Source organism: Chiloscyllium plagiosum, unplaced genomic scaffold (genome assembly GCF_037043375.1).
Source record: "Chiloscyllium plagiosum isolate Xiang-an unplaced genomic scaffold, Cpla_swu_hap1 HiC_scaffold_1, whole genome shotgun sequence".
Taxonomy (NCBI): domain Eukaryota; kingdom Metazoa; phylum Chordata; class Chondrichthyes; order Orectolobiformes; family Hemiscylliidae; genus Chiloscyllium; species Chiloscyllium plagiosum.
In genome coordinates, this window is record NW_028270139.1 from 130,400,638 (window position 1) to 130,426,650 (window position 26,013).

General features: G+C 41.7%; 1 protein-coding gene across 1 annotated transcript in view; it reads right to left on the reverse strand.

Moving 5' to 3' along the window:
• The window catches only part of LOC122564774 (mitogen-activated protein kinase 4-like), a 98,098-nt gene that overhangs the window by 70,942 nt on the left and 1,143 nt on the right, over positions 1-26,013 (reverse strand). The gene's annotated exons all lie outside the window — the stretch shown is intronic.

A 26,013-nucleotide genomic window follows, 5' to 3' on the forward strand; every position in this document is an offset into this window, starting at 1 on the left:
CCTTGATATGTAAATCAGACAGTACATGTCATCAGTAGAAGCAATGCAAGAACACAGAAGTCCTGGAAAACTGGGAGGCAGCTCTATCCAGTAACATTGTGTGATGTCCAGTCCTATACGCAGTTAATTGGTGTTGGTGGCACTCGTCCACCTAAGAAATTCTGTGTCACTGGTCTTGGGTTCTGTAGGTACTTGCTTGGCAGATGAGCCTGATCCGAAAGCCACATCTCCAACCACATATTTGGTAGTCTTGTCCCAAACCTAACCTGGATGTGCCCCCAAAACTTTGTTATGCCTATTGGGGTATCATGCTGGAAATAAAGCACGGCTACTCCTGGAGAGGTCACAGCACGGTGGCACAGTGGTTAGCACTGCTGCCTCACAGCGCCAGAGACCCGGGTTCAATTCCCGCCTCAGGCGACTGACTGTGTGGAGTTTGCACATTCTCCCCGTGTCTGCGTGGGTTTCCTCCGGGTGCTCCGGTTTCCTCCCACAGTCCAAAGATGTGCAGGCCAGATGAATTGGCCATGCTAAATTGCCCGTAGTGTTAGGTAAGGGGTAAATGTAGGGGTATGGGTGGGTTGAGCTTAGGCGGGGTGGTGTGGACTTGTTGGGCCGAAGGGCCTGTTTCCACACTGTAAGTAATCTAATCTAATAAAAAGTTAAAGATTCTAAAATGTGGACACATTTCTCCAAGTTACCTGTATTCCAGATTAGATTGACAGAAAGAATGAACTGGTTTTCTAAACTTAACAAGAATGACAATTAATGACAAAAAAAATTCTAACTGCAGATAAAAAGTTATGAACCATCAACTTAGAACTCTACTAATTAAAACTCTAATTCCCTTATAAATTCCCCTCTACGCACACAAACAGACAGACATGTTCATGAAAAAAAAGTGGGTGGAGGGAAACTCTGGGAAGGCAGTTCAATGGTCCCTGTCCACAAAGTTTTCTGAGATAAATGCTGTACTGAACAGAATGCTGCTTCCCGATCTTCCTTCTCCAGGTGCTCTCTTGTTTGCAGGAGACACAGGGTGACTGGTTCCCACTTCTAAAAGTATCTAATAACCAATTAAGAGTCACAACTTACAGCAACTGGAACAGGGAAATAAACTGACTATCTTCAAGTTTGAGATGCTTTATAACGCAGACTAGAAGGTCAGATTGTTTCTGTGAAAACGTTCACATGTAAAAGTGACCACAGACCAATCAGCTACTTGTTGCTAGCCAAAGCTCCATTCATACACATCTTTTGGTTCCAGCTCATATGCAAACTAGGCTTCCATTATTGTTTGGTCAAACAGATGTGTAAGCAGTTACGAGTTTCAGGTTACTTGCTTTAAAATATGGGGCAATCCTTCAATAAGCTTTGTTTCTTAAAAAATGTTTCCCCATTTTAGTCAACAATCAAAAATAAAAAGGCATGATCTTTACAGAGACCAGCAAGGACCAAACAATAGTTTGGTTGCTATCCAAACCAGGAAGTGTGCAGAAGTTGCATGAATTGGACAGAGGGGGATCATTCCTCTTGAATTGCCACTGGCAGTGCTCCTGAGACCAAACACCCATTCTACACAGTCCCACCTGAAGCAGGATTATTGAAGAACCTAATAATTATTAGAATACAAAAGGGGCAACACGAAAACGTAGTTGTGAAAAAATACACCAGATTTCTTCATTTTGTATTTAGAGGTAAAGGGCAAAATAAATGTAATGAGGTAACATTGCACTTGTGCATGATATTAGATAAAGAATGTAAAATAAATAAGGAAAAAAGAGATTCGTCTAGAGTAAAGGTAAACATGAACAAAAAATGAGAGACACAAAGCATGCAATTTGTACACAATAAAGTCCTCAAACAACATTGTGATAACAGAACACATGTTTAATTATGTTGGATGAGGGATAAACATTGGCCCAAATACAGGACAGAACTCCCTTCACTTCTTTGAAATTGACTGTCACTCGGACAAAATCCTGGAATTCCATCCCTATGGGCATTGTGGGTCTACCTACAACACGTGGACTTCAGCAGTTCAAGAAGGCAGCTCGCCATCACCTTCTCAAGGGCAATAAATGCTGAAACAAAAACAGAAGTTGCTGGAAAAGCTGAGCAGATCTAGCAGCATCTGTGAAGAGAAATCAGACTTAACATTTTGGGTCCAGTGACAATAAGTGCTGGCCCAGCCAGTGACATCCACATCCACACAATTAGAAAATGTTTAATATTTCATCCTAAGACATAAAAAGACCAATTTGAAAATACGATCAGCAGTAGGTCATGTACCACTGAGATCTTGCTTCACTGTTGAATAAGATTGTGGCTGAATCACAACCACAATTCCACTTTCCCTTTCATAAAAGCATGCTGTTTGTGACTAATCATGTTATCATTTTCCAAGTGCCCTGTTCCCACTTCCTTAATAATAGAGGCATTTCCTAATGGCTGATCCTAGGCTAAATGCCTGCTGCCTAATTTTATCTCTCCTTCCTCTCTTGAATAACAATGTTACATTTGTTATCATCCAATGCACTGGAACTGTCCCAAATCTAAGGGATTTTGCGAGATGTTGTGCTTGTTGGAGATCAGTCATCCCAGTTCCAGACCATCTCTGCAGGAGTTCCTCAGCATAACGTTCTTAGACCAAACATCTTCAGTTGCTTCATCAATGACATTCCCTCCAACATAAGGTCAAAAGTGGGGATATTCACCAATGGTTGCACAACATTCAGTACCATCATGACTCCTCAAATACTAAAGCAAATTATGTCCAAATGCAACAAGTCTTGGACAATATCGAGTTTGAGCAGGCAAATGGTAAGTAACATTCATAACACAAAGTGCCATGCAATGACCAACTCTAACAAGAAAAAAAATTTAATCATCACCTCTTGACTTTCAATGGCTCTACTATTGCTGAATTCCCCCACTACCAACATCCTGAAGGTAACCATTGACCAGAAATTCAACTGAACTGGCCATTTAAATACTGTGGCACCAACAGCAGATCAGAGGCTAGGAATCCTGGAGTAACTCAGTCCCTAAATCGTGTCTACCATCTACAAGGCACAATTCAGGGGTGTGATTGAATACTACCCATTTGCCTTGATATTTGAATCTCCAAAAACACTCAAGCAGCTTGATTGGCAATACATCCACAAGCAACCACTCCTTCCACCATTGACACTCAAGTTGTAGCAGTGTGTACTATCTACAAAATTCACCAAGTCTACTTAGACTACACCTTCCAAACCCATGACCACTTCCATCTCGAAACATGCAGAGTTCCCTCCAAGCCACTCACCATCCTTACTTGGAAATATATCACTTTTCCTTCTCGGTCTCTGGGTCAAAATCCTGGAATTCCCTCCTTAATGGCATTGTGGGTCAACCCACAACAGGTGGACTGCAGTGGTTCAAGAAGACAGCTCATCACCACCTTCTCAAAAGCAACAAGGGATGGGCAATAAATGCTGGCCAGCCTGTGATGCCCAAGTCCCACGAATAAGTAATAAAAATGAGTCGATGCTGCACTTAAGAATCTTCTTCAGTAATTTCCCTACCTGATATAAAGCTCACCAGGCTATAATTTCCTGGATTATCCCGGATGCCCTTATTAAGCAAAGGAACAACATTAGCTATTCTCCAGTCTGCTGTGACCTTGCCTGTGAGTAGAGTATACAAAGATCCCTGTTTCAAAGCCTCAGCAATCTCCTGTCTCCCCGCTTTCACTATCCTGAGATAGATCCCATCAGCCCCTGAGGACTTATCTACCTTCATGTTTTTCAAAACACCCAACACCTCCTACTTCTTAATATCAACATGCCATAGAGTTTCACAACAAACCCTGCTTTAAACTTACTATCTTCTATGTTTTTCTCCTTGGTGAATACCAATGCAAAGTACTCATTAAGGACTCCACCCACTTCTTCTGGCTCCACATATAAATTCCTCATTTGTCACTGAGGGGACCTATCTTTTCTTAGATACCCTCTTGCTTCTAATGTACGTATAAAAATACCTTGGAGTTCTCCTTAATCCTACTTGCCAAGGACAAGTCATGGTCCCTTTTTGCCCTCCTAATTTCATTTTTAAGTTATTTTCTGCTCTCTTTATATTCCTCAAGGGCATTGTTTGATTTCTGTTTCTTAAAGCTTACATATACTTCTTTTTTCTTTTTAACTAAGCTTACAATATCTCATTCAACTGTATTGCCTACTATTTCTGGCCTCACTGGTAATTGGCACAGGGAGTAATACTGAGATTACAACTCTAGAGGTCCTATTTATGCAGGGCCGCATCTCTATCTCTGCCAACTACAGAGGAGCCTTGATTATCCAGCATTCAATTATCTGAATATCGGATTATCCAGCAAGATCGCAAGGTCCCGATGCTCAGCTAAACTATGTTATCTGGCATTCGATTATCCAGAATTTGATAAACCGAACATAATACTGCCCACCCATGTCCTTCAGATAGCAAGGTTCCTCTGTATTTGCTAGTACAAATACCTCTGGATGCTCACCCTTTCCCTTCAGAATGTCCTCTCTATGTTCAGAGACATCTTTGATTCTGGTACCAGGGAGGCAAGACCACTGTCACATGGCCACAGAAGCGCCTGTCTGTGTCTCTGACTATCAAGTTCCCTATCACTAGAGCTCACCTACACTTCAACCCTCCCTGCTATATAACAGTGCCAGTCATGATGCCACTGATCTGGCTGTTGCTGTTGTTTTCCCCTGAGAGGCCACCACGTTACAACAGTGTGAGTTCATTTATCAACTTCATTCATTTCTCCAGATTTTTTCTTATCTCATTTAAAATATTTTAGGTTCCTCACTCCCATTAGATCCTTGGTTTCCCAATATTTGTGATAGGATTTTTTGCCTTCTACTGTGAAGGCAGACACAAAATATCTGTCTATTATCTCTCCCATTTCCTTATTCCTCATTAAAATTTCTCCTGCCTCAGTCTCTTAGAGATCTACGTTTATTTTCACTACTCCCTTTCCTGTATACATACTTGTAGATTGTGGAAGCTACTTAATGCATCTCATCAGTGTTCCCATATTGTATTTCCCTTTCTTTATCAATTTTTGCTTCACCTCTACTCATGCGTAAACTCTCCCAATGCTCATGCTCACTTTTCCTTCCTGAAAATATTGTAAATTTTTGTTTTAATTTGATATTACCCTCAACATTTTTAGTTAGCCATAGATGGATTTCTTTACCTGCAGAGGTTTTAATTCTCAAAGAATATTCATTAGTTGAGAATCATGTAACATTTATGTAAATCTTTGCTATTGCTCATCTACCATTGTACAGTTTAACCTAATTTCACAAATTACCTTAACCAGCTCATACCTATGTAATTTGCTTTATTTAAATTCAGCAATCTACTTTCTGATTTAAGTACATCACACGAGGCAGAGAGACTTTTGAAGACAGGCTATTTTCACTACAGCTGAATAATTTGATGTAATTGTGCATCATGTTGAAGATTTCCCATAGGGTAACTAGTGATTATGGTTCCGGGGGTTTGAGACAGTTACAAGTGAACAACAGTATATGATAATTACAAAAATAATTGTAGGATAGATTATAACAACTCGCTCATAACTTGCACATGAGTACTGCTTTTCACAAACAGCAGACATCTCAAAGTGTTTCAACGTCGCATAGGGAGCGTTGAAATGCAGGAAATGCGGCAAATCAACTTTCACACAGGAAACTCCCACAAACAGCAATTCATAATAATCAGAGAATCTGTTTATTTTTCATCATTTTAGAATTATGAAATAAATCCTGGAGAGGACACTGGGATAAATCCTGTGCTAAACAGTGCCATGGGATCTTTTACATCCACTCGAGGAGACAGATGGAGCTTCGTTTTCACATCTCATCTAAAAGAACAACTGTGTGTCACAAGTCATTGTGGAAGCCGTATCCGTAAATCTTTTTTTAAAAGGGATATTTAGGGGAACACTGAATGGTATACAAAGTGAGCAAGTGCACTGGATTAGAGTAGGTGTAGAAGAAGCCTGAAAATTTGTTGAACCAAATGGCATTTTCTATAAGAATGTAATTCATAGCTTTTATTCAAAAGTTATTGCCCTAAGACATCACTGCATGATGCCTACATGGAGATGAAGCATGTGGATTTGAGTTATAGCTTATCGTTTGTGCCACTAACAAGGCCAGATATGTTGCATGAGCCAGCTGCAGGTAGCTTTACCGCAGTCACACATTTATGTCTGTCAATCAGTTACCTACTGACAGTGTAGTTGTACATGATTACCTGCTGTTAGGTCAAACTCTGCCAATAGATATGGATGTACGGAGACTGGCAGATGGTACAGTCTGCAGCTAGCACCCCTTCATTGCTGTTCTGTTTTCCCCTTCCAAAAAGATGTCAAGGGGATACTCAGAAAAATCCATTGTCCAGATGTTACATATGTACCAAATGAATTCATTGTTAGAACTCCTGACGCAAAGTTTCCTTGCCAACTCAGTGAAAGGAAATACAATGTGCTGAAATAAACTTTTATATGCATTTTACTGAATTAATGACTTTGAGGTGCCAGTGTTGAATTGGGTGACAAAGTTAAAAAACACACAGCACCAGGTTATAGTCCAACAGGTTTATTTGGAAGCACTAGCTTTCAGAGCGCCTCTCCTTCATCACAACCATCTGATGAAGGAGCAGCGCTCCAAAAGCTCGTGCTTCCAAATAAACCTGTTGGACTATAACCTGATGCTGTGTGATTTTTAATTACTGAATTAAAGCACCACTTGTGGTAAATCGATATATTTTGTTCGATCATAATTGCAGCCTTTTATAAAAGGTCTTATTCTGCTATTTAAATGGATCTCTATATTGGATACCCTTTCCTTTAAGCCAAAAAGTCTAATTGCTGTAAGTAAATTCAGTTTAAAGTTGGCAGAGTTTAATACTATTTCCTACTTGCATTAACTGACCACTGTAGCTAGATGGTGGGATTCTGTTCTGTTGTTTGCCAAGTTGATTTGTAATGTTCAAGAGGCATTGAGACAGTTGCATGAACAGATAGAAAGTAGAGAAATACAGACCATATGCAGACAGACAGAACGAGTTTCGAATGGTATCATGTTCGCGTTAACACAGCAGTACATCCTTGCTCTTGTATTCTAGCCCTCTCAAACTGAATGCTAACATTGCATTTCCCTTCCTAACTGCCAAATGAACCTGCATGTTAATCTTAAGAGAATCCTGAACAAGGACTCCTAAGTTCCTTTTTGCTTTAGATTTCTAAAAATTTTATCCATTTAGAAAATAGCCTACATTCCTATTCCTCCTACCAAAGGGCATAACCTCATACTTTCCCACATTGTACTTCATCTGCCATTTCTTTGCTCACTGTCCTAACATGTCCAAGTCCTTCTGCAGCTTCACCTCTTCCTCCCTGGTACCGGTCCTTGTACCTATCTTTATGTCATCTGCAAACTTAGCCACAATGCCCTCAGTTCCTTCACCCAGATTGCTAGTCTATAAAATGAAAGGTAATGGTCCCAATGCAGGACCCTGTGGGAATCCAATACTCAGAAGGTGCCATCCTGAAAAAGACCGCCTTATCCCACTCCCTACCTTGCTCCTAACACCAGGGATTCTTGTTTTATTTATTAGCCTACTGGAAATCCAAATAAAACATGTGCATTGGCTCTCATTTTTCAAACTTTCTTGTTACCTCCTCAAAGATTTCTAACAGATTTGTCAGACATGACCTCCCCTTGACGAAGCTATGTTAACTCAGGCTTAGTTTACCATATACTTTCAAGTACTCTGCAATTTCATCCCTAATAATGGACTCCAAAATTTTACCAATGACTGAGATAAGGCTAACCGGCCGATATGTTTCTATCTTCTGTCTCTCTCCCTTCTTACATTAGCCATTTTCCAGTCCTCTGGGACCATCAGTGATTCCAATAATCCTGAAAGGTCACAAACTCACTTACCTCGTTTTGTATACTGCATACATTTAAGAACACCATCCTGAGTCCTGATATTTGTCCCCTTAACTACTGTGCCTGAAGTTAGATTCCTGACCCTTTCCATATTCTCTATCCTATTACTTGTTCTTGAAACATTAATAACCTCTCCTGAACTCTGTATCCTTTCAATATTTTCCATCATTTTCCATCAACTGAATCCACCCCCACAGTATTTACTTTAAACCCTATCCACAGACTCTGGTCCCAGCATGATTCAGGTGGGGTCCGTGTCATTGGAACAGCTCCCTCGTTTCCTGTTTGGATGCTAATGTCCCATGAATTCAAACCCATTTCTCCCTCACCAATCTTTGAATCGTGCATTTACTTCTTTAATCTTATTACGCTGTGTCAATTTGCTTATGGCTCACGTTATAATCTGGAGATTACTACTTTTTGCTTCTGCTTTTTAATTTTAGCCCTAAGCTGCTCATATTGCGTCAGCAGAATCTCTTTCCTCTTTCTACCTGTATCATTGATGCCTACATGGACCATGACAACTGGATCTTCCCCTTTAACTCCAAGTTCCTCTGCAGCTCAGATATTCTGAACAAAAACAGGAATTGTTGGAAAACCTCTGCGAGTCTGGCAGTATCTGTGGACAGAAATCAGCATTACGTTTCAGATCCAGTGACCCTTCTTCAGATATCCTGAAGCCAGGCACAGGACAGGAAACATAGCCTTAAGGGCTCTACATCCCGCCAAAAAGATCATCGTCTCTTTTCCTGACGGTAATAGCTTTCTGTACCATGGTGCTATGGTCAGTTTGCTCATCCTCCCTCCAGCTCCCACTCTCATCTACACAGGGAACAAGAATGCCAAACAAGCTCATGAGCTAAAGCTCCTTCAGCACTATCTCCTGGATCCCTCTAAATGTCTCACTCTTAGTCGTACCTTCAGTAATAAGATAAATCTTTTCCCCACAATCCTACACTCACTCTAACCCTGCAATTGTAATATTGCACAAGCCTCCCTCCAAGGCTAAAGTTCTATCATTCTCACTAGTGCATGCAGCATCTTCACTCAACAGTTCTCATGTACACCATCCCCCAAATTACTTCCTGCCCTCTGTGCTGCCTACTCATTCCTTGGGAATACCACATCACGTCTCCTGTTCCTTCATCAGCACTTACATCACATTCAATTCCTGCTTTTGCCAGGGAGCTACAACCAGCTCCTGCCCTTATATGTGGCATTTCACCCTTCACAGTTATTATGTACTCTGTGTCCCAGCATGATGGCTCTAAATCCCTTAAGGTTTCCCAGCACAGCATGGACTGCAACCACCCCCAACCCCAACTTCCCACACCACCATCCCCCCTTTCCGCACCCACCCCCCACCTTCCCTTGACAACCCCTTGATATTTTTTGCCTAAATACTTACAAATGACCTGGTCAATCTCCAGGACTAAAATTGGACAATGTTCTTGACTAGGTGAGGCTGCACTCCCTATCTGACCACATTCACCCCTTACCCAACTAAAGATTATAGTCCTTAGACTTTCAGACATGGATACATGGTTGGAGCACATACAGAGTACTGCCACACAAGCTGCTGACACACGGTGTAGACTTGACATTGATGTAACATGGTATTATGCCAAAACATGAGTGGTCTCTTTACTGTACAGTCAAGTTGGCAAACATGACATGCTCCATTTAGGGAACGACCTTACCTGGTCTGGCCTACATGTGACTCCAGACTCACAGCAATGTGGTTGACTCTTAACTACTCTCTGTGCAATCAGGAATTAATAAAGTTGTGAGTTGGAAATACAATGTTGCCTTTCTGGAGCAGCGAGAGGGAAGGCCAGACAAATCAGCAATTCAACACAACACAATACGATATCCTTTACTGTCATGTGTACTCCACTGTAGATTTTTACAGTGTTTGCCTTCTTATGGCGACATCTTAGGTACAAGTACATAGTACAATTCTGCTTCTTTGTGCGCTCAGGGTAATTTTGCCCAAAGATAATCCCTTGATTAGCTTTCCTCGTTGGTTCAGGAGATCTCAAATAGTAACGTGCCACTTGCCTGGTTCCTGGGCATGTAGGATACAGCCTTGCTGACAATACGGCAGAAACATTTCGCTTTCTCTCCTTCTGTGAAAAATAAAAGAAATCCCTAACAACTGGCTACTCTCCCTCAGCTTTCCTCTGTAAGCTGCTCTCTGTCTCGTCCTCTCTCTCTCTCTCTTTCTGTAAATTCCCTGTTGGAGGAACAGATACTCTGAAAGGATAAATTCTCAAACTATGAATGAAATATCGAGAATTGGTACACTCATAAACTCATGCTATCGGCAAAGAATCAGAAGGAATCAAAGTATTCCCTCACACTCATGACTTGTGCCACGTAGATAGCAGACAGGCTTTACAGAGTCAGCTGGTGAGTTGCTCACTGCAGGATTCCTAGTCTCTAGCCTGCACTTTTAGCCTCAGTATTTATATGGCTAATCCATTCAGTTTCTAGTTAAAACTAACCCCCTGGATATTGATAATGTAAGATTCTGCAAGGTAATGCAAGTTAATGTCAAGGGGTGATGGTTAGATTTTCTCTTGTTGGGAGATGGTCACTACCTGGGGCTTGTTTATGTTACTTGCCACTTGTCCGCTCAAGCCTAGCTGTCATCCAGGCACTGGTGCATGTGGCTATGGAGAGTTTCAGTATCTAAAGAGTCATGAATGATGCTGAAAATTGGGTCCTGGACTCCCACAGTGCAAGGAAACTTCAGCCTCTTTGCATTGGTACAACTGAGGTCCTAAAGCTTACAGCTGAAAATGGCAGCAAAAGTCTTACTTCAAATCTTGAAGACACCATTCTTTATGGCTCTAGCAAATTTAATGAATAGTACAGTATAATGTTTTACTTGTGATGACTTCAATTTTTGTTCTTATTTATCTACCTGCTCTTACTATGTGTCTAACTGTCTTCAATAAATTCAGTTTTTACTTTCAAGAGTAACTTTTCCTGCCTTTTAAAATTCATTCTTCCTAATTTAGTTCATCTTCCTTTTTATTTAAAATGTTGCACACTTTTTAGTGGGGTTTTGCCTTTCAACTCAGCTTCTTAGTAACAAAATATACCTCCTTAGGATAGGTAAGAACAACTCATACACTAAACAACATGAGATTTGAGAAGGTTACATTCATTGGACATCAATTTTCTAGTTCTGAAACCACAAGGGATTTATTGCTTTAGAGGTGTTCAGCCAGGGGCAACACAGATAATGCCTTTCCCATGATGTCCAACAGGGAGATGGCTCAAGAGTTGTTATCATTTCTGAGGTCCCTCTTGCTCTTTTTGTGCAGGCTCACAATTCTGCAACACACATTTCCTGAAGTACTGACTCTCCCTGCAGCAGAAACACGCAAATCCTGCAGGAATGCCTGCGTCAGTGCTGGATGAGATCAGACGATACAGATTCATACCTGGAATTTTGCCAAAGGCCAAGCTCCTCCACTGCAGATTCACTATCCAGCTCTACCATGACAGACAAACCTACTATGGCATCTGGATTTTCCTCAGTAAATGTGTTCTTCCAAGTGCACAACTCAATTCCAGACATCTCTTTGACTGCTTATGGTAGTCAGTAATCATTTGTCCTGCCTCTGTTCGCAATGGAGCAGTTTTCTTTGCTGATGGACCTGCTGCTTTTTTTAAGTCCATTAGATACACCCTTGACATTCCCTGTATTGAAAGACATCTGGGTGTTCTGGTAAAGTTGTAATCAATATTTGTTGGTGCACAGCCTAGCAGTCTGTTTGGCTTTACTTCAAGCAGTCCTTAGTGCATTTAGAGTCTTCTCAGTTGGACCTTTCTAGTAATTAATGAGACCAAATCACTTGACTCAAATAACAGGATCTATCACAGAGATGTTAGCCTCAAACTCAGTCAACCTTTTGTCAATCTTGCTTCCTGGAAGCTGAAGTACATTCCACTATTCCATTGCCAATGTGAATACTGAGTCACAATTAAGTAGAATGAATGGCTTTGAGGTATGTAGGGAAGAGGTGTTGGAAATTCTGGAAAGGGTGAAAATAGATAAGTCCCCTGGGCCTGATGGCATTTATCCTAGGATTCTCTGGGAAGAAAGGAAGGAGATTGCAGAGCCATTGGCCTTGATTTTTATATCCTTGTTGTCTACAGGAATAGTGCCAGAAGACTGGAGGCTAGCAAATGTGGTTCCCTTGTTCAAGAAGGGGAGTAGGGATAACCCTAGTAACTATAGGCCGGTGAGTCTCACTTCTGTTGTGGGCAAAGTCTTAGAGAGAATTGTAAGGGATAGGATTTATGAACATCTGGATAGGAATAATGTGATCAAGGATAGTCAGCATGGTTTTGTGAAGGGCAGATCGTGCCTCACAACCCTTATTGAATTCTTTGAGAAGGTGACTAAGGAGGTGGACGAGGGGAAAGCGGTAGATGTGGTGTATTTGGATTTTAGTAAGGCGTTTGATAAGGTTCCCCATGGTAGGTTACTTCAAAAAATACGGAGGTATGGCATTGAGGGTGAGTTGGAGGTTTGGATTAGGAATTGGCTGGCTGGAAGAAGACAGAGGGTAGTAATTGATGGTAAAGGTTAATCTTGGAGTGCCGTTACTAGCGGTGTTCTGCAAGGATCTGTTTTGGGACCATTGCTGTTTGTCATTTTTATAAATGACCTGGAGGAGGGGCTAGAAGGTTGGGTGAGCAAGTTTGTGGATGATACGAAAGTCGGAGGAGTTGTTGACAGTGAGGAAGGATGTGACAGGTTACAGAGGATATAGATAAGCTGCAGAACTGGGCAGAAAGGTGGCAAATGGAGTTCAATGTAACTAAATGTGAGGTGATTCACTTTGGTAAGAGTAACAAAAAGATGGGGTACTGGGCTAATGGTCAGATACTTGGTAGTGTGGATGAGCAGAGGAATCTTGGTGTCCATGTACACAGATCTTTGAAAGATGCCACCCAGGTAAATAGTGCGGTGAAGAAGGCATATGGCATACTGGCTTTTATTGGTAGAGGAATTGAGTTCCGGAGTCCTGAGATCATGTTGCAGTTGTATAAGACTCTGGTGCGGCCGCACCTGGAGTATTGTGTGCAGTTTTGGTCGCCATACTATAGGAAGGATGTGGAGGCACTGGAACGGGTGCAGAGGAGGTTTACCAGAATGTTGCCTGTATGGTAGGAAGATCGTATGAGGAAAGGCTGAGGCACTTGGGGTTGTTTTCATTGGAGAAAAGAAGGTTTAGGGGTGACTTGATAGAGGTGTACAAGATGATTAGGGGTTTAGATAGGGTTGACCGTAAGAACCTTTTTCCATGTATGGAGTCAGCTATTACGAGGGGGCATTGTTTTAAATTAAGGGGTGGTAGGTATAGGACAGATGTTAGGGGTAGGTTCTTTACTCAGCGAGTCGTGAGTTCATGGAATGCACTGCCAGTAGCAGTGGTGGACTCTCCTGCTTTATGGGCATTTAAGCGGGCATTGGATAGGCATATGGAGGATAGTGGGCTAGTGTAGGTTAGGTGGGCTTGGATCGGCGTAACATCGAGGGCCAAAGGGCCTGTACTGCGCTGTATTCTTCTATGTTCTATGTTCTAAACTTCTGCACAATCTTTGCACCTCAAATGAAAAACCTTCAGGAGCTGCATCCTAACCCAGAGGCATGCCAGGGAATGATCTGTAGCACAGTCAGTGCTGCTCCTTGTTGAGAAGGTGGTTTGGAGGGTCACATCTGCTGATGGTCAGATCCAGTGATGGTAATATCCTGATACTGGAAATGTCATGGACATTTTTTGTTTGGAATGGAATTGTTAGTTGTACAAAGCTCATGATAGCAGCAAAGTCCAATAGTCTTTGTTCTAATTTATTTTAATTTATCAACCCAAGCTAAGATACCTCAGGTGAAAAATGCCTCATTGTCTGATTCCAGTCTTCCTCTGAAATCTCCCAGTAGGTAAAAAACTCAGGGGTTCTGTTAATAGCTCTCTTGTGTTTTGTCCCAGCTTGCATATTTCTTTGGAACTAAGGAAAACAGGTTTAATATTTTGAATCTAAATTGATTGAAGAGTTCCAAAGAAGAGGGTGACCTTGTACAGGTTTATAAAATTATGAGGGGCATGGATAAGATAAATAGACAGGGTCTTTTCCCTGGGGTGGGGAAGTCCAAAACTACAGGGCATAGGTTTAGGGTGAGAGAGGAAACATATAAAAGGGACCTAAGGGGCAACCTTTACAGACAAAGGGTGGTGCATGTATGAAATGAGCTGCCAAAGGAAGTGGTGGAAGCTGGTACAATTACAACATTTAAAAGGCATCTGGATGAGTGTATGAATAGGAAGGGTTTGGAGGGAAATGGGCGAAGTGCTGGTAAATGGGACTACATTAGGCTATGTGGTTGACATGGGCGAGTTGGACCGAAGGGTCTATTTTTATGCTGCTTACCACTATTACTATGACTATAAGAAATGATAACTCTTGTTCCTCTCTTCACCGGTGCTGCTAGACCTGCTGAATTTCTCCAGCACTTTCTGTTTTTACTCCAGAGCTCCAGTAGGTGTAGTACTCTGCTTCTATTAGTAACACTTATTACTGCTGCTGCCCATGTTGTGTTGACTCCAGCAAAAGAGGAGGCACAAACCAGGGAATTGTGGACTTCCTAAACATCAGGGTCAAGTGCAAAGGAATGCAAAGCACTATGTCTGGCATTGGTTGGTTGAAGGAGTTGCCAGAAAGATTACATAGTTAGATATTAGTCCTCCCTCGGACTCCATTCCAGATTTTGAGTCAGGGTTTAGTCCCTAAATATTTAATTCTCCACAAGTATTATAAAGGCAGTGGAGTTCCTAAGAAGGTTTAGCCTGGGCTCCAAGAAACCAGTTTTCATGGGCTAATAGGAGGTGTCAAAGTAATGTCAAGACACACAATTAGGGAGGCAATGGCCTGGTGGTATTATCCATAGACTATTACTCCAGAGATCCAGGTAATGTTCTGGATGCCTGGGTTTGAATCCTGCCATAACAGATGGTGAAAGGTGTAGTCAACAAAAGTTTGGAATTGACAGGCTAATGATGACCATGAAATCATTGTTAATTGTCAGAATATAACTATCTGGTTCACTAATATCCTTTGGGCAAGGAAACTGCTATCCTTACCTGATCTGGCCTACGTGTGACCCCAGATCCATAGCAATGTGGTGATTCTCAAATGCCCTCTGGGGAATAAGGACAACAAATGCTGGCATAGCCAGTGACATCCATGGTCCATGAATGAATAAAACTAAAATCAAAGTGATTTTCTCATTCAGGCAGCTGCAAGAGAAGGAGACTATTATATCCTGCCTTGTTCCACTTAACCAAGGGATTCAATCACACTGAGCACAGGCAGCTTGACTCAGTTGCAGCCAAACTGGGCTGCTCGATGAAGGTGCTCAATGTGCTCTGCTCTTTCAATGGGGGCATGATAGATGAGCTTAACTGTGACAGGGTCACATCAAATCCCTTTGCAGTTCAGATTGGGTTCAAACAGAGTTGTGATCTGAAATGGACACTCTTCGGCATACTCTTCCCTTTGCTTCTGACATATGTCTTCAGTTCATCTACAGGTGGTGGTATACAGCAAGAAAATAACAGCAAGAGTTGGCCACTCAGCCCATTTAGCCCAATCCGCCATTCAATGTGATCAATGCCGTGCTTCTGTTCTCTCCCCATACCCCTTGACGCCTTTATCTATCTATTTCTTCCTTAAGTATATTGAGTGACTCGACCTCCACAGCATTCTGTGATAAAGAAATGTATCCTAATCTCAGTCTAAAATGCATACTGTGCAGCCTGAGGCTGTGTCTTCTTGTTGCAGATCTCTGGCTGAGGAAATATCATCCCTGCATCCAGTCTGTCCAGCTCTGTTAGAATTTAATGTGTTTCAATGAGGTCCTCTCTCTAAGTCTTCTAGACTCCAGTGAATACCGGCCCAGTTTCTATTCATATAACAAACCTGCCTTCCCAGGAACCCGAGGGACTACTTATCTATCAGAACTGATGGAAAGCTATTCAGCCCTGCCTGTCTGACATCTAAGACTAAAGTACACCAAGTCCTCACCTGAGAACTGTTCAATGTCAATTTGCTGCTCTTACATGTCATACTGAGTATAGCTTCATCGGCAGTTGGACAGACTCTCCCACAGTTGTAAGGAGAAAGTGAGGTCTGCAGATGCTGGAGATCAGAGCCGAAAATGTGTTGCTGGAAAAGCGCAGCAGGTCAGGCAGCATCCAGGGAACAGGAGAATTGACGTTTCGGGCATAGCCCCTTCTTCGGGCAATGGCCTGAAGAAGGGCTTATGCCCGAAACGTCGATTCTCCTGTTCCCTGGATGCTGCCTGACCTGCTGCGCTTTTCCAGCAACACATTTTCGGCACAGTTGTAAGGAGTTTGGTTTCATCATCAGTGTCAAAATTTAACCAAACCATCACTGATCAGCAGACCACGTGACTAATGACAGCTTTTGGTTTGACATCACTAGCTCTATCTCATTAGCAATCTGTCGATTGATGCTGCAATCAAATCACACATTGTAAAAGCGTAAGAATATAAGACAGAGGAGAAGGAGTAGGCTATTCAGCCCATCAGGACAGCTCCACTATTCAATGAAATTGCAAATGATCACATCATCCTGAACTCCACTTTCACACCTTTTCCCCATAACCCTTGATTCCCTTACTTATTAAACAATCTGTCATTCTTGAACAATCTAGCCTCAACAGCCCTCATGCGGTAAAGAAATCCACACATTCACTACCCTCTGAGAGAATAAATTCCTCCTCATCTCTGTGTTAAATGTGCAATTATTTATTTTTGATTATATCCTCTGGTCCTAGACTCTCCTATAAGGAGGAACACTTTTCCTCACTGACCCTGCCAAATCCCCAAAACGTCTTGTATGTTTCAATAAGGTCTGCTGTCACTCTTCTGATCCCAACAAGGTCCAACCAAACATACTTAACATCTCCTCATAAGACAGGCCCTCCGCAGAGTCAGAGATGTACAGCACTGAAACAGACCCTTTGGTCCAACACATCCATGCTGACTAGATATCTTAACCTAATCTAGTCCCATTTACCAGCATTTGGTCCATATCCCTCTAAACCCTTCCTACTCAAAAACCTATCCGGATGCCTTTTAAATGCTGTAATTATACAAGCCCTCACCACTTCCTCGGGCAGCGCATTCCACCCTCCGCATGAAAAAGTTGCCCTTTTGGTCCCTTTTATATCTTTCCCTTCTCACTTTAAACCTATTCCCACTAGTTGTGGACTCCCTCACCCCAGGGAAAAAACTTGTCTACCCTATCAATGCACCTCATGATTTTATAAACCTCTATAAGGTCACCCCTCAGCCTCTGATACTCTGGAGAAAATAGCCCCAGCCTACTCAGCATCTCCCTGTACCTCAAATCCTCCAACCCTGGTAACATTGTTGTAAATCTTTTTCTGAATGCTTTCAAGTTTCACAACATCCTTCCTATAGCAGGGAGACCAGAATTGCACACAGTATTCCAAAAGTGGCCTAACCAAAGTCCTGTACAGCTGCAATATGACCTCCCAACTCCCATACTCAATGCACTGACCAATAAAGGCAAGCATACTAAACACCTTCTTCACTATCCTATCTATCTGCTACTCCACTTTCAAGGAACTATGAACCTGCATTCCAAGGTCTCTTTGTTCAGCAACACTCCCTAAGACCTTACCATTAAGTGTATAAATCCTGCCATAATGTGCCTTTCCAAAAGGCAACACCTCAGATTTATCTATACCTGTTTTAGTGACCCTTCTCTGGAGTGCCTCCAATGCCGGTATATCTTTCCTTACAATTTGGGATCAAAACTGTTCAGATTTCAGTTGTAGTCTCATATAGTTCCCTACGTTTATGCTCCTTTGCTTTTGAAGTAAATGGCAACATTCCATTTGCATTCCCTATTACTGCTGAGTTTAGATGCTAATGTTTTGTAACTCATGGACAAGGACTCCTAAATCCCTCTGTTCTGTAACTTTCTGCAGTATTTCTTCATTTAAATAATATTCAACAGTTCTACTTTGACTGCCAAAGTGCATAACCTCACATTCCTATACATTATATTCCATCTGTCAAGTTTCTGCCCAATCACATACCCTGCATATATTTCTCTGCAGACTCTCTGCATCATCCTCACCACCTGTCTTCCCATCTATTTTCATGTCATCCACCAAGGTGGCAATAATACTTTCACTTTCCTCATATATAGAATAAATCGTTGTGGCCCAGTCCTGATCCCTTCGGCACGCCACTATTCCTGATTGCCAACCCGGAAGTGCTCCTCACATCCCAAATTTCTGTGCTGTTATGTCTAAGCTGAGTACGAGAATGTTGTGCAACAGCAGCCTCCCAAAACTATTAAACTGCGAAATTGCTTTGCCTGATCTCAGTGCATTCTTCTATCGTGGTGAGATCAGCACAAGGTATACTAGGCAAGAGAAAAGGCTGAACAATTTCTATTGTCACTGTATCCTTAGCATTTCTTTGTAGGTGGAGGTCACCAATTCTAATATTCTGGAGCATGCTCATTTCAACATTCATGACATGTTCATTAGCTGTTTGTCTAAAAACACTCTGCAGAGTGCACTGGCACTGGATCATGACCTGCTAGATACCCATTCCTCCATTACAGGGACACCTTTAACAAGATGCTGTTATACTGGTGTTTAATATATATAATTATCACTTGGGAACACAGACTTTTAAAATAGAGCTAGATGGATTTTGGTTTCAGTTCTATGAAGGAAATTGTTTTTTTTTAAGAACTCAAAAACATTTTTAAAAATTTCCAAGTCAGCATGTGAATTTAAAAGTTCCCTGTAATGTCTGGATATGAATTGATGAAATATTTACACAACTGAGTTTATGGCACGCGGAAAAACTGATTGGAGATGCTGGTAGGTTAGTTTAAGCTCAGTTCAGAAGAACTAGGTTTCAGTTTCATTCTTTCATATTGCTACAGGTCAGGAGAACTGTTCCATTTTAGCAGAAGGGCAGGTTAGTTTGTGAAGTCTTTAAGTCTGAGAGTCTGTAAAGAAATCCAGAAGCTATGAGAATAGAAAACAGATTCATGCCACCCAAACTAAAAAATGTATCTTGGGACTGTCTCGGTATTCCAAAAGAGAAAACTGGAACAAGTCAGTTGAATAAGAAATTTAATCGGAGTGACATTTCTTTCAGATTGAGTACCTGAAAATGGATATTGCTGGGAAAAAAGTTGATTCTAGAGAACAAATTATTCCCATTTTATGGCAAAGTGTTTTTCAGGTTAGATTAATAATCCATTTTGACCTTTCTCACACAATCATAGAGTCATACGGCACAGAAACAAACCTTTCTATCAAACGAATCCATGCCGATCATAATCTCAAACTAAACTAGCCCCACATATGTGTGCTTGGCCCATATCCCTCCAAATGTTTCTTCTTCATGTACTTATCTAAATGTCTTTTAAATGTTGTAACTGTGTCCACATCCACCACTCCCCCTGGATGTTTATTCTACCACCAAACACTCTCTGTGTAAAACAATTGCCCGTTTTTCCCTACACACTTTCCCTAATTAATTAAACAACTGGGTTCTCCTACGCCATGAAATCATGTGGCAGGAGAGTCAGGCGTGCTCACTGTTGCTAACACTTTGTGACATTCTAATCACTGCTGGCATCATACTTACATCCATGCTCTGCAGCATTTACATAGTGTACAAAAATGTTAGCAGCAGTGAGCATGTCCAACTCTCCTACCACATGATCGCATGAGACTGCCTTTCACACTTGTCCCGTATTGTTATCCCCAACAAAATGGCCCATAAAGGCAAGTTAGCTCCTTGGTTCACTAACAGGGACCTGGAGGCCTTAGTGGACAGCATGATGAGAAAAAGGGCAGTGCTTTTTTTCTGCTCACTGGCAAAGGAGGCCAAGGATAGTGACTTGGGGTAGTGTAGCTACTTGAGCAAAACTCAATGCATGGCAATAAGAGAAAATGTTAATGGTCTTCTGTGCTCCTAAAGGGTAAATGCTACCATCCTCCCTCTGCTACATCATACTCACAGGAAAAACACTCACTCTAACTCTGCTACTGCACACTCACCTTACTGAGGCTCATGGACTCTTGCTATAGGCTGCATCATGCTCACTCAACTGTTCTCACCCACCTCATCCTCACAAACTACAGTACTAACCCTGCAGTTGCCTACACTTCCCACTTACTCACTTCCCGCCTTGCTCAAGCATCAGGACTAACGGCTCTCCCCGCCCACTTCCATTATACCGAATCCTTTCCTTTGTCTCATTGCAAGAACAACTGGTCTGCCCCTTTACTGTTCTAAAGCACCCAACCATGAAAGGTTTCCTATCTCTCTCTTAGCACTCAAAAGCAATGCAAGCTGCAGAGCACGGCAGCCTCAAACTAAGTGAGTGAGTGTTAAAAAAGTTAACTAACAATAATATGATGCGTCCTGAGTAGATGCATGAGATAGATGGGCGTCCTTGCCAGCAAAATACCTGGCAGAAGAACGTAAGGCATAAGTATCGATAAGCTCCAAAGTGAAGCCTGAAGTGCTGAAGAGATGCGTGAGTTGGTGTAAAAGCAGTTCAGACGAGGTGGTGACACTAGTTGTTTGGCAATAGGCAGAAGAAGGTTGGAAACGAGTGGTGTCCGTGAAGGAAACAGCAAAATGATGGTGAAGATGGAATTGTCCGAAGGCTTGGTGAAGCAAATGTCAAACTCATTCCGCCTGGTAACTGCTTTGACTTCCAGCTTGGGAATTGTACCATCTAATTTCTCATGAAAAGAGAGAATTGTGAACTGCACAGAAATGAGGCAAATTTAGCTTTTCACGAGGTGCAAATGTATGGAGGTCAGGTAACTCCCACTCAATAGAGTTAGAATTTATTCTCTCAACATTAAGAATCTGATGTTTCCATTTTCGCCACATTTTACCAACACTTTTGGCATTGTTTATATTGCTGAAGGGATTGGAAAATTCCACATTAGTTTTTTTGTTGTTAATAGGTAGCTTTTCTTCTTACTTACTGATATATATACATGTTTACCAAACAAAAACCAAAAAACTACAGATGCTAGAAATCAGAAACAAAATCAGAATTGTTTTGTTCTGAAGGAGGGACCTGAAATGTTAACTCTGCTTTCTCTCCAGGTGTTGCCATATCTGCTGAGTTTTTCAAACAATTTCTGATTTTGTATCCATATATATGTAGCTTTTATTTGTTTTAGTGGAATAAACTTGTGGCCTTGTATGAAAAGAACATTGTCAGCCTAGTACGGGTATGTTCAGTGACTGACTATTATTATGTGGGCGGCACGGTGGCACAGTGGTTAGCACTGCTGCCTCACAGCGCCAGAGACCCGGGTTCAATTCCCGCCTCAGGCGACTGACTGTGTGGAGTTTGCACATTCTCCCCGTGTCTGCGTGGGTTTCCTCCGGGTGCTCCGGTTTCCTCCCACAGTCCAAAGATGTGCAGGTCAGGTGAATTGGCCATGCTAAATTGCCCGTAGTGTTAGGTAAGGGGTAGATGTAGGGGTATGGGTGGGTTGCGCTTCGGCTGGTCGGTGTGGACTTGTTGGGCCGAAGGGCCTGTTTCCACACTGTAAGTAATCTAATCTAATCTAATCTAACCAACTGTAAATCTAATACACCACCACAGCAGGTTTTATTCTGGGATCTGACTTGGACAGTTCAGGTAGTTTTTATATAACATGATGGTTGCATTCTTGTGCAACCTTGCATTATAGAAAAATCACGTTTTAGAAATAGTGCTGAAAGTCTTGACAATGTAATCGCATTACAGCCAAAACACGTCTTAAAGGTTTGCGCTTTAAGACGTCTTCAATTCATCAATTGAATGATGAATTGCGTTAACAAAATGGGTGTTATAGCAGTGAATTTGCGTTAACAAAATGGGTGTTATAGCAGAACGACCTGTATTACAGTCAGCTCGGATCATCACAATATGAAAATGGAGGACATTGACACACTGGGAGACAGACGCCGCTGGCAATGACCTCTGGAGGCTGACTGCCTGAATGGGGATTGAAAGCGGTGAGGCAAAACAGAAAGCACAGCTGGATGAGAACAGAACCAGGAGAAAACAGAGGTTAGCAATTCTGCACCTTCTCAACCCATGTATTCATCTGCTAAATGTGGCAAAGTGTGCCAGAATAAGGCCCCTGAGCTACAGGAGGTAATGTTTAACACAGAAGGAACTAACAAGTTACAAAGTACCTACAAAGTACCATCTCATGAAACTGAAGACCCGACAAAGGAAGAACTACATTTTGAGGACCAAATCGCAATATATTTAATAAAAGCAAATTACTGCGGACGCTGGAATCTGAAACCAAAAGAGAAAATGCTGGAAAATCTCAGCAGGTCTTTTTCAACAAAGTAACTGAATTGAAATATTCACAAGTCAAAATCCATGAGTGAGCCTTGAATAGTGTGTTTACCATCATAACATAATGATTGAATTATAACCTCAAATTTACTGAGATGCGCTGTCATTTCCAGTTGAATGCCATACCACTGTTGGGTGATCTCTTTCCTGACATGTTATTGCAAATAAAAGGCATGATGCATGTTAAATAGAACAAAGGAAATTGCTGATTTTCTTTTTGAGGATTAGCAGTAATAATGCAGTTGTTAATTACAACCCGAAGACTTGTCGGATTATTTTTAATATTGGATTAAAGGAGGTTGGTGACAGCTTCATTCAACTATTCTATTGCTGATTGTTTTGTGTAAATGATGATCAACAAATTTTGTGATTCTTCACTTAAAGCATTACTCAGTACTCCAACGGAGGCTCAAAATTCGTTAAATAATAGTAGCTTATCATGAGATAAACTCACAATCACAATCAAAAACCTTTTTTCATTTTGTGTTCATCATGTTTAGGCTCATTCATGGAAGTTGAACACCTCCTGTTTCAGACACCCATTGTCTGAATCAATTAAGATTCAGTTCCGATGCTGCACAGTTAGTTGTAGATTAAAGCTCTCAATATGAAGCCTTGATAACATGCCTTAGCCTTAATCAATAGGCACTCCCGCCACAGCAGGACAATATTTTCTATGTCCAAACCAGCAATTGTGAAATTCACTATTTAATTCCAATTAATGATAAATGAAAAGGTTCTGTATTATGGATTTGAATTAAAATTCCTAAGGCAAACCGTTAATGTCACTGCGTAACCCTGCATTCAATCATAATTTCTCCATGTAGGAGCTCATCTTGCCCAGACCCTCACTGATGATGTTACCGAGTATGGTGACGAAACATCTGAAAACAAATGTTCAAGCTCAGTGAGCGAACTTAGTATTCTGACTACAGCCACCAAGATACAATACTGTCCTCAACAAGCCCACAACAGAATGGACCGTAGACAATAAGACACAGGAGCAGAAATTAGGCCATTCAGCCCATCGAATCTGCTCCACCATTCAATCATGGCTGATAGGTTTCTCAATCCCATTCTCCCACTTTTTCCCCTTAACCCTTGATCCTCTTGATACTCAAGAACCTACCTATCTCAGTCTTCAATATACTCAATGACCTGTCCTCCACAGCCTTCTGTGGCAGTGTATTTCATAGATTCACCACTCTCTGGCTGAAGAAGGTTCTCCTTTTCTCTGTTCTAAAAGTTCTTCCCTTTAAGGCCAAACCCTCAGGTCCTAGTCTCTCCTACTATGGAAACATCTTCCCAACAGCTACTCTGTCCAGGCCAGTCAGTATTCTGTATGTTTCAATTAGATTCCCCCCTCATTACTCTAAACTCCATCAAGTATAAACCCAGAGTCCTCAAACATTCCTCATATGTTAAGCTTTGCATTCCTGGGACCATTCTCGTGAATGTCCTCCGAACATACTCCAGGGCCAATACATCCTTCCTGAGACATGGGGCTCAAAACAATGCACAACACTCCGAATGTGGTCTAACGAGAGCCTTATCGAGCCTCAGAAGTACATCCCTGGTTTTATATTCAAGTCCTCTCAAAATAAATACCATCATTGCATTTGCCTTCTTAACTACTGACTCAACCTGCAAGTTTACCTTGAGAGAATCCCGGACTAGAAATCCCAAGCCTCTTTGCACTTCAGACTTCTGAATTTTCTCCCCATTATAATGTAATCAGAAGTTCAGATGCGTGATTTTAAGATAGTGTTGAAAAATGTGTTGCTGGAAAAGCACAGCTGGTCAGGCAGCATCCAAGGAGCAGGAGAATCGATGTTTCGGGCATAAGCCCTTCTTCAGGACTGAAGAAGGGCTTATGCCCGAAATGTCGATTCTCCTGCTCCTTGGATGCTGCCTGACCAGCTGTGCTTTTCCAGCAACACATTTTTCAGCTCTGATCTCCAGCATCTGCAGTCCTCACTTTCTCCTAGTTGATTTTAAGACAGTGTTACCATTACTGAATCCCCCACTATCAACATCATGGGGGTTGCCATTGACCAGAAACTCAGCTGCACTCGCCATGTGAATGCAGTGGCTATGAAAGCAGGTCAAAGGCTAGGAATACTGCAGCAAGTAACTCAGCTCTTGACTCTCCAAAGCCTATTCACTATCTAGGCACAAATCAGGAGAGTAATGTAGACTCCCTGGATTAGTGCAGCTTCACTCAACGAGCTTGATATCCTCCACGATAAAGCAGTCCATTGATTGGCACCACATCCACAAACATCCACTCCCTCCACCACCGACACTCAGTAACAGCAGTGTGTACTATCTAAAAGATGCACTGTAGAAATTCACCAAAGATCCTTCAATAGCATCTCCCAAACCCACCACTACTTCCATCCAAAAGGACAAGCAGCAGATACATGGGAACACCACCACCTGCAAGTTCCCTTCCAAGCCACTCAACATCCATCCTCATTTGGAAATATTTTGCTGTTCCTTCAGTGTCACTGGGTCAAAGTCATGGAATTCCCTCGCTAACAGCATTGTGGGTCTACCTACTGCATATGGGATACAGTGGTTCAAGAAGGCAGTTCACCACCACCTTCTCCTGGGCACTTAGGAACAGTCAATAAATTCTGGCTCAGCTAGTGACACCCATCCCACATGAGAACAAAAATAAAGATATTTGTCAATGATGTGGCAGTCAATCTGAATGCCATGTGACAGATGCAGCTAAATCGAGCTGATTTCAGTCAGTTACATTACAGTAGTACTAGCATTGTATCACATGTTGCCTAATTTTTATACAAAGAATAACAGGAGCATGAGAACAATTACATGGCAAAAACCTAACTGTGAAGTCATGGTATTGTTGCAAACCACTTTAATTACCCGGTAGTAACTTTCAGAGTACTGTAGTACCACACCTGCCTTGCAGGGGTAGCATGGATAGTTGCAACAATTGGTGCTCCCTGTCCAGTACATCATATCATATTGATTTTCCAACCGCACCTATTTGAGCTCAACACATAATAATAAAGAAACTCATGTTATTTGTTCTTTTCAAGACACTAATGAAGGAAAGATGAATCAGGTCATTGGAAAGAAACAGAGTTAATGTTTCAGATTGATGAGCTTTCATCAGATCATTCAAGATTCATTCTTATGGTTATTGGCTCAATAGTCACTGATCAGAAATGTTAACACCATTTCTCTCTCCACAGAGGCTGTCAGATCTGATGAGCTTTTCTAGCATTTTCAATATCCAGAGCATTTCTCTCCTGTATCAATCCAAATATTTCACTGACAAGAAACTGCATCGAATTACACAGAATATGCAGCATAGAAACATGTCATTTTGCCAAACCAGTCCTTATCAGCGTTTATCCTCCACTTGATCCACTTCACATCCTTCCTCATCTAACCCTAGTAGCAGGGCCCTCTGTTTATTTCTCCCTCATGCATGTATTTACCTTCCTCTTAAATATGTCCACAATATCTGCCTGAA